At 44.5% G+C, this 8,191-nt stretch overlaps 1 long non-coding RNA gene across 1 annotated transcript; it reads left to right on the forward strand.

The window, feature by feature from the left end:
* Positions 1 to 625: 625 nt before the first annotated feature.
* LOC121817346 (uncharacterized) lies at positions 626 to 7,549 on the forward strand. Its single transcript, XR_006057188.2, has 3 exons — positions 626 to 897; positions 3,157 to 3,298; positions 4,310 to 7,549. It is a non-coding gene; the product is annotated as an uncharacterized LOC121817346 (long non-coding RNA).
* The last annotated feature ends 642 nt before the right edge of the window (positions 7,550 to 8,191 follow it).

Here is an 8,191-nt window from a genome sequence, read left to right on the forward strand (position 1 = left end):
CTTCAGTTATAGAGCCCTTGGAGAACCCAGTGAAAGCTCTGGATTTTCCAGCCCCAAACTCACAAATGCAGCAAGACAATTCTGCAGCTAACTTCAGGTGCATCAGCGCCTCTGAAGCCTGTTTTGGACACACAGGTTAAGCCCCTTTGCATTATGCTGTGCTGACACACTTGTATATACAGGGAGGGCACTGCCCTACCAACTCAGGGAAGTATTTGTGTCCCCAGGATGGGGTACGCCTTGGCACACAACACATTCTCAGGGGTGGGGAAGCACGACAAGGCACTTCTGGAGTTGCCCAGTTGCATTTTTAATAAAGGGCAATCCTTAAGAAACCAGAGAAGCTCTCTAATGAGGAATTGCAGGCATCAAGAAGGGCTGACTGGGAAGAATCTCTGCGTGTGGAAAAATTTCCTGGTATGGCTAAAAGCACATCACGCCGGGAATGCCCTTGAATGCAGCTGGTAATAGTGGGGACGACAAGCATTCAGTGCGCGCTCTACAGGCCAAGGGCAACGCACTCTGCCCTCACCTCTGCGAGGCAGGCGCTGCTGTCATCCTCTTTATTCACGTGGTGCAGTGGCAGCTGAGAGTTTAAGCAACTTGCTCAAAGTCCAGCAGGCCGTTTCTTGGGAGGGATTAGAAGTCTTCTCACCATGCGCCTGCTTCCACGAGCCACCGCCCGTCATTCTCGGAGGTTTGGTTCCAGCCGACTGGGTTTTTGGACAGCAGGCTGCCATGTCTGCTCTGCCCACTCACGTCCTCTCGGCAAACATCCGACGGGGGAAACTCCAGAGGCTGCTTTAGAGCTTAGCTCTCAGAGCATCCGGGGGGAGCTTTAGGGAGATGCTCCAAAGCCTGGTCACAGCAGAAGAGTTTGAGTCTACTTCTTAAAAGGTATGTGGAATTTACAGTTTCTTTTTCTCCATAACTTTCTTTAAATTAAAAAAAAAAGAGAGAGAGAGAGATGTGGGTGACCGCTTCACTGACAGATATGAACAAACATGCCCTAACATTTCAGGACTTAAAAAAAAATAACATATATCCTACCGTTTGAAGCAGTGACCTAAGGCAGCTGTTTAGGAGATAGAAAATTCTAAATAAACTGTGACTTGGCTTGATGATGTGGACGAGAATGTGATCCAGCAGTAAGGCCCTTCCAATCCAACCTCACTGAGCTAACCCAGTTCTCATCTTTCTCCTCCCAGGCAACTCCCTCACGTAATTTGCTCCTCCTCTACCAGGGTCCTCTGCAACGATTCCTGCCTTGTGTAAGCAACAGAAAAACCGAACCTCTACACGGAGCAGCTCACGTTTTTTCAAAAAAAAAAAAAAAAAAAAAACACACACAAATTTTAATCCTCCTCTGTCGTTTGGGGAATTCGCTGGTTAAAACCCTTTGCTTATGATCACTCCAGTGTACACTGTGTGAATTGAAACCTATTGTGAGTTTAATGTGGTCTAATGAGCTTTGCTTAGGAAAAAACTGTTCTTGGGTCACAGAACCACATTCTCCACTGTCACCAGCCAGCTTCTAATTACATGCTTTTGATTACCAGGGCAACGAGGGGAGAGACTGGGTCCTCTGGGTGACCTCATCGCCACCAATGGAAAAACAAGGAACATAACAGGCATTCCATCTTAGATGGAGTATTACTTTTATCCAGGAGGACAGCGCATTTAGAGAATGACTTTTTTAAATACTGTTGCCGGATGGAGACTGTTTCCTAAATGGCTCCTGTCTCTTTTCAGACTTTGAATTACTTGAGAAAAGATGAAATTCTCCTCCCTGGAATTCTTTGCTCTGCTAACACGAACTCGCACAACACACAAACACACGTACACACACATGCACACACTCACATTCCACACTACCTAATACACTGTGCCGAATAAGGATTTCTTCTTCCTTGAACCCACTGACATAGAAATTGCAAATGCTTCAGGAAAGAAACAGACAACTTAGAAGCTTCCATAGATCAGGTGTAGGTTTTAATCTCTTGGGAGGCAAGGATCTGGCTTGGAATGCTGAGATCACAGCTGGCCAGTTGAAGGGAAGGGCTAAGTTTTGACCACAGAAGCAGTAGAGAGCTCTGCCTTCAGAGGAAAGGGGGAAGCCTCTGCTGGTCACAAGGCCTCTGATGTCTGGTGAGTGGGCGTCCCCGGGGCAGGCTGCCCGTGCCCCGCCCCCAGCCCCTGACCTGGCCTCCACAGCTCTCACTGGCCTGACATCCACAGGCCAAGGGAACTTGCCTCTCTTTTTGTGAAATGACCTCTAAGGAGACAAAGCCTGCTTTGCCCACCTATGAGACAGGCCAGAAGTGCCAAGAAATGAACACCCCAGAGAGCCACTCCCAGCCAGTGACCGAGCAGAGTTGGTACACGTATTAAGTAGCCAAGCTTCCTTAAAAATTGTCCCCAGCCACTTTGTAGACCCACAGTATTTATTATTATTTCTCATGACTCTGTAGGTGAGAAACTGGGGTGAAGCCCCTCTGGGCAGCCTTCACATTTCAATGGCCTAAGGGCCCAGCTGGAGGGCTGCCCGGCCAAGGCCTCCTTCATGGGTCTGGCACTTAGAGACTTCTTAAGTGGCTTCTTTCTCTCCACACACGTCTCGTTATTTAGCAGATTTTTCACACTATGGCAGCTGCCTTCCACAGAGACCAGGAGCACCGAGGTTTCTGGGTCTCTTACTGGCGCAGAGCTTGCCCAGCCTCACTTCCACCACCTTTCACTCATAAGAGTGAGTCATCAGCCAGCCCGTCTGGGGGAAGGAAACAGAGACGGCACTTTTCCTCGTGAGGGAAGGGGAGGCCCGTGGGCCTGGGAGGCCATCTTCCCTGGGTCTGAGGTCTGAGCCTCAGGTCCTCAGGTTGGGTCGCTGGCAGGGGATTCCACAGGCTGAGCAGGAGTGCGGGAACTTACAGCGCCTCCCTGTGTTTCCTGGGATCACCTCCCAAATACACCGCTCAAAGCCAATGCCTTGTCTGCTTCTGGGGAAACTCAAACCTAGGCACTGGGGATACTCAAACCTAGGCACTGGGGATGGAAAGGGATAAACACCAAGGACTCCTATTTCAAACTGGAAACTGAGCTGGAAGGGGAGGCAGATAAGAGAAACTTCGAACAATGTCCTCTTTCCCCGTTTTACAGCCCTCAGGATAAACCCAGCGGATAATGACGAGGAATTTAAGAGAAGAAACATAGCCACTGTCTCCTTGTCTCCCTGTGACAGTGCCCTGAGCCCTGGAACTCTGGCAGCATCCTGTCCACAACCGGCTTGCAAAACAGCTCCGTGAGTCACTCTAAGAGGCTGTGTAGATTCACTACAAGCCCTGCCCTGCTCCATTGTGGGGTTCAAAAAGGTGTCTCCCGTCCAGAGCACGATGACTAACAATTTAGATGTGTGATGCTTCTGACAGGGGCTTCTTTTATTGTGGTTAATCTCTGAATTTGGAAATGTAAATAAAACCTGGTTGTACTATGCTTAAGAAGTTGGTGCATTTTTCCATATTTGAACAAACTTTTTTTTACAAGACGTGAACCTCAATGTTGAGAAAAGTAGCTTTGAGTGAATTTGGATGTTAGCTCTCAGGGACTTTGTTCAGTCCCCAGCTGTGTTGTCTGCGCTGCCAACCAGGTTCCAGGATGTAGCGGGCACTCAGTAAGTACTTGTTAGATGAAAGAATCCCTGTATTTTGGGGAGGGGTGATGCATGGCACAGATAACACTTCTGTAGTTCTTTATCACTCCCCTTATCATTTTCCAGATAATATAGCAGGGAATACAAGTATGCTAAATAGGAATAATTGGTTTCTGGCATTGATGGATGACTTAAAGTATAGAAAAAACTGACATCTATGTTATTGAGATACAGGAAATAAACTATTAAATATTTAATACAAAAATTTGAAGGTAAAAATTAGAAAAGACAGGAAGAGGGAGATTTACAAAAATTATTCATAGTTAACACTTTGGAAAAGACTCTGATGCTGGGAAAGATTGAAAGGAAAAGGAGAAGAGGGCAGCAGAGGATGAAATGTTTGCATGGCATCACCATCTCAATGGACATGAGTTTGAGCAAACTCTTGGAGATGGTGAAGGACAGGGGAACCTGGTGTGCTGCAGTCCATGGGGTGGCAGAGTTGGACATGACTTAGGGACTGAACAACGATGACAAACACAAATCTAAAAGGAAAGTTAAGAAGCACCGCTGTGGAACAGATTCATGATTTCTTTGCCCTTGATCGCTTAGAATTCCACTCTGTAAGCTTAATTCTTCTTCTTCTTTTTTTTTTTTTGGTAGGAGAAAGGTAATTATGCTGAAGTTGCATAACAGGAAAAACTAGAAGTAATACAGCAAGAAAAAGTGACAGTGATCTTTAAAAAATCACAAGATATATATTCCTCTCAAGAAGCTTGGGCTTCCCAGGTGGTGCAGTGGTCAAGAATCTGCCTGCAGGAGACACAAGAGACGTGAGTTCGATCCCTGGGTCAGGAAGAGCATCTGAAGTAGGAAATGGCAACCTGCTCCAATATTCTTGCCTGGGGAATCCCAAGGACAGAGGGCTACAGGCCATGAGATCACAAAGACTCGGACACAACTGAGTGACTGAGCACAGAAAACCAGTTCAAACCCAAGACAGTTTGCAAAGTAGATTATTTCAATTTGAGGCCTTTCTTTTCACCCAGTGCTTTCTCTTGACTCTTCTTACTCCTTGAGTATTTGGCCTTTGTTGAGGGTTCATTTATTCTATTCTGATTCATTAAATGCTACTGAACACTTGCTATGTGCCAGGCAGTGGGCCAAGGGCTGCTGGGAGTATGAGGTGGGCCAAACAGAAGCGATCTAACCTCTCCAAGCCAGGCTTCACCAATATGTGCACCGTGAACTTCCTGATGTTCAAGCTGGTTTTAGAAAAGGCAGAGGAACCAGAGATCAAATTGCCAACATCCGCTGGATCATTGGAAAAGCAAGAGAGTTCCAGAAAAACATCTATCTCTGCTTTATTGACTATGCCAAAGCCTTTGACTGTGTGGATCACAATAAACTGTGGAAAATTCTGAAAGAGATGGGAATACCAGACCACCTGACCTGCCTTTTGAGAAATCTGTATGCAGGCCAGGAAGCAACAGTTAGAACTGGACATGGAACAACAGGCTGGCTCCAAATAGGAAAAGGAGTACGTCAAGGCTGTATGTTGTCACCCTGCTTATTTAACTTATATGCAGAGTACATCATGAGAAACGCTGGGCTGGAAGAAGCACAAGCTGGAATCAAGATTGCCAGGAGAAATATCAATCACCTCAGATATGCAGATGACACCACCCTTATGGCAGAAAGTGAAGAGGAACTAAAAGCTTCTTGATGAAAGTAAAAGAGGAGAGTGAAAAGTTGGCCTAAAGCTCAACGTTCAGAAAACGAAGATCATGGCATCCGGTCCCATCACTCCATGGGAAATAGATGGAGAAACAGTGGAAACAGTGTCAGACTTTGTTATTTTGGGCTCCAAAATCACTGCAGATGGTGATTGCAGCCATGAAATAAAAAGACGCTTACCTAGATAGTCTATTCAAAAGCAGAGACATTACTTTGCCGACTAAGGTCCATCTAGTCAAGGCTATGGTTTTTCCAGTAGTCATGTATGGATGTGAGAGTTGGACTGTGAAGAAGGCTGAGCACTGAAGAATTGATGCTTTTGAACTGTGGTGTTGGAGAAGACTCTTGAGAGTCCCTTGGACTGCAAGGAGATCCAACCAGTCCATTCTGAAGGAGATCAACCCTGGAATTTCTTTGGAAGGAATGATGCTAAAGTTGAAGCTCCAGTACTTCGGCTACCTCATGTGAAGAGTTGACTCATTGGAAAAGACTCTGATGCTGGGAGGGACTGGGGGCAGGAGGAGAAGGGGACGACAGAGGATGAGATGGCTGGATGGCATCACTGACTCGATGGACGTGAGTCTGAGTGAACTCTGGGAGTTGGTGATGGACAGGGAGGCCTGGCGTGCTGCGATTCATGGGGTCACAAAGAGTTGGACACGACTGAGCGACTAAACTGAACTGAACCCCCGTGGAACTTACAAACGGGAAGGGAAGAATAATCACAACTATGCAAATAAATACTTACGGACTGCAATAAATATTGTGCCTAGTTAGGAGCTGCAGAAGTCATTTGCCTAGTTTCAAAATTTGAGTAAGCTTGTACTATATATATATATATATATATATATACCCTAAATTAAAAACTATGCCTTATTATTAAAGCATTATATATACCCTAAATTAAAAACTATGCTTTATTTTTAAAGCATTATATATATATTTATTTATTTAGATGTATATATTTTTTAGGTCCTGGCTGTACCTCCCTATGTGCCATTATAGTTCCCAGAGAGGCCTAGCCAGGTAGCACCCAAAAGATTGGGTATTTCATTCAACTTCCTCAAAATATCCTTACTACATCCCAGTCCCTGGGTCTCCTGTACTGTGATGATGGAAACTATGATAAGGTACTACCAGCTGATGAAGAGCTATTTTGTGGACCCTTGTCCAGAAAAGCAATGACATCCACAAAAAGAAGTAAGTATTTAAAGGAATTTCAGTCTCTAGCTGAGGACCAGCCAGAGGTTATTTTGGGAAGAAAAGAACTGTCTCACACCCTTGAAATAACATCCTTTGAGTCGATATGGACTCAAGCCTACCTGTAAGGCTTACATGGTAACACAAAACATTTAGTGCTTCTGCTGTGCCTTCAGTAATATCTTTGCAGTCTGAAAAGAGACAACACAGGCTTCCCAGAGGATTTGAGGACGTGATTTTTCTGAGGGTGAACTCGCTCCGCAGTAGTTTTTGTACAATGAACCTGCCAAGGCATCTTGAGGGAAGCATGCCTGCCTGACAGAGCTTGGCTGCAGACTTTGGCAGCATCCATGGGCTAGAGAGACATTTCACGTTTATTCTTTGGAAATCCCTAGGCAAAAATATTCCTCTCCCTTCCTTTGGGCTCTATGAAATATCCTATTTGACTTCCTCTCCTGCAAGCTGTCTAACTCACACTTTTAAACTCACCTCTCAGATCCATTTCCTCTCGAAAGCTTTTCTGAGGCCAAGATAAACTCTCCTGAATTGTGTTAAACCATGCTCATTCCTCTAAAAGTTCTCAGATGTCATATGTTATTTTCCCCACAAATGGCCTTCATCTCCCCACTACGATCTGCTCGCAGGTGTTTTTTGCGCTTGTATATTTAATTTCAGTTTCTAGTTCACTTATTACTATTGTTTCTTATGGCGCTGAACGCATATTGCTACTCTCAATAAATTGTAAATTAATGTTTTCGCCATCATAAATGATTATTATGCAACTCACCCATCATCATTATCATCATCTCTGAATGGAGGTGTAATCAGAAGAACCCTTTGAAATTCCTCAGCCTCATTTGTGCTCACATACAGCATTTTATGGTATTCTTTGCTTTTTAAAAGCTTTATTGTTTTTTTAAAACTGCTGAATGTGCATTGTTAAAATTAAAGCAACATGGAAACATACAGTTCAGTTCAGTTCAGTAGCTCAGTCGTGTCCAACTCTTTGCGACCCCATGAATCGCAGCACGCCAGGCCTCCCTGTCCATCACCAACTCCCGGAGTTCACTCAGACTCACGTCCATTGAGTCCGTGATGCCATCCATCCATCTCATCCTCTGTCGTCCCCTTCTCCTCCTGCCCTCAATCCCTCCCAGCATCAGAGTCTTTTCCACTGAGTCAACTCTTCACATGAGGTGGCCAAAGTACTGGAGTTTCAGCTTTAGCATCATTCCTTCCAAAGAAATCTCAGGGCTGATCTCCTTCAGGAAACGTACAAGGAAAGTAAAAATCACCCTGGATTCCACCATTCAGAGGAAACTGTGATTAAGATTTTAATAAACATTCTTTTAGACATTTCTCTATTTTACATACACATATGTATGCATATCATATTATATCAACAGAGCATAATAATTCATACTCTTTATAAATTGTATTTGCAGTCAGTATTGAATATCTTCCCATGTCAATACATTTATAGTCATCATTTCTAATGTTTTCATAGATCCTTATACACATGTCCTCTATATAACCTTTTGCTGTAATTTTGCAGTTGTAAATTTCTGTAATTTTGCAATTTTTTCTAATCTCAATGATGCTATAGTG

Source organism: Ovis aries, chromosome 20 (genome assembly GCF_016772045.2).
Source record: "Ovis aries strain OAR_USU_Benz2616 breed Rambouillet chromosome 20, ARS-UI_Ramb_v3.0, whole genome shotgun sequence".
Classification (NCBI taxonomy): domain Eukaryota; kingdom Metazoa; phylum Chordata; class Mammalia; order Artiodactyla; family Bovidae; genus Ovis; species Ovis aries.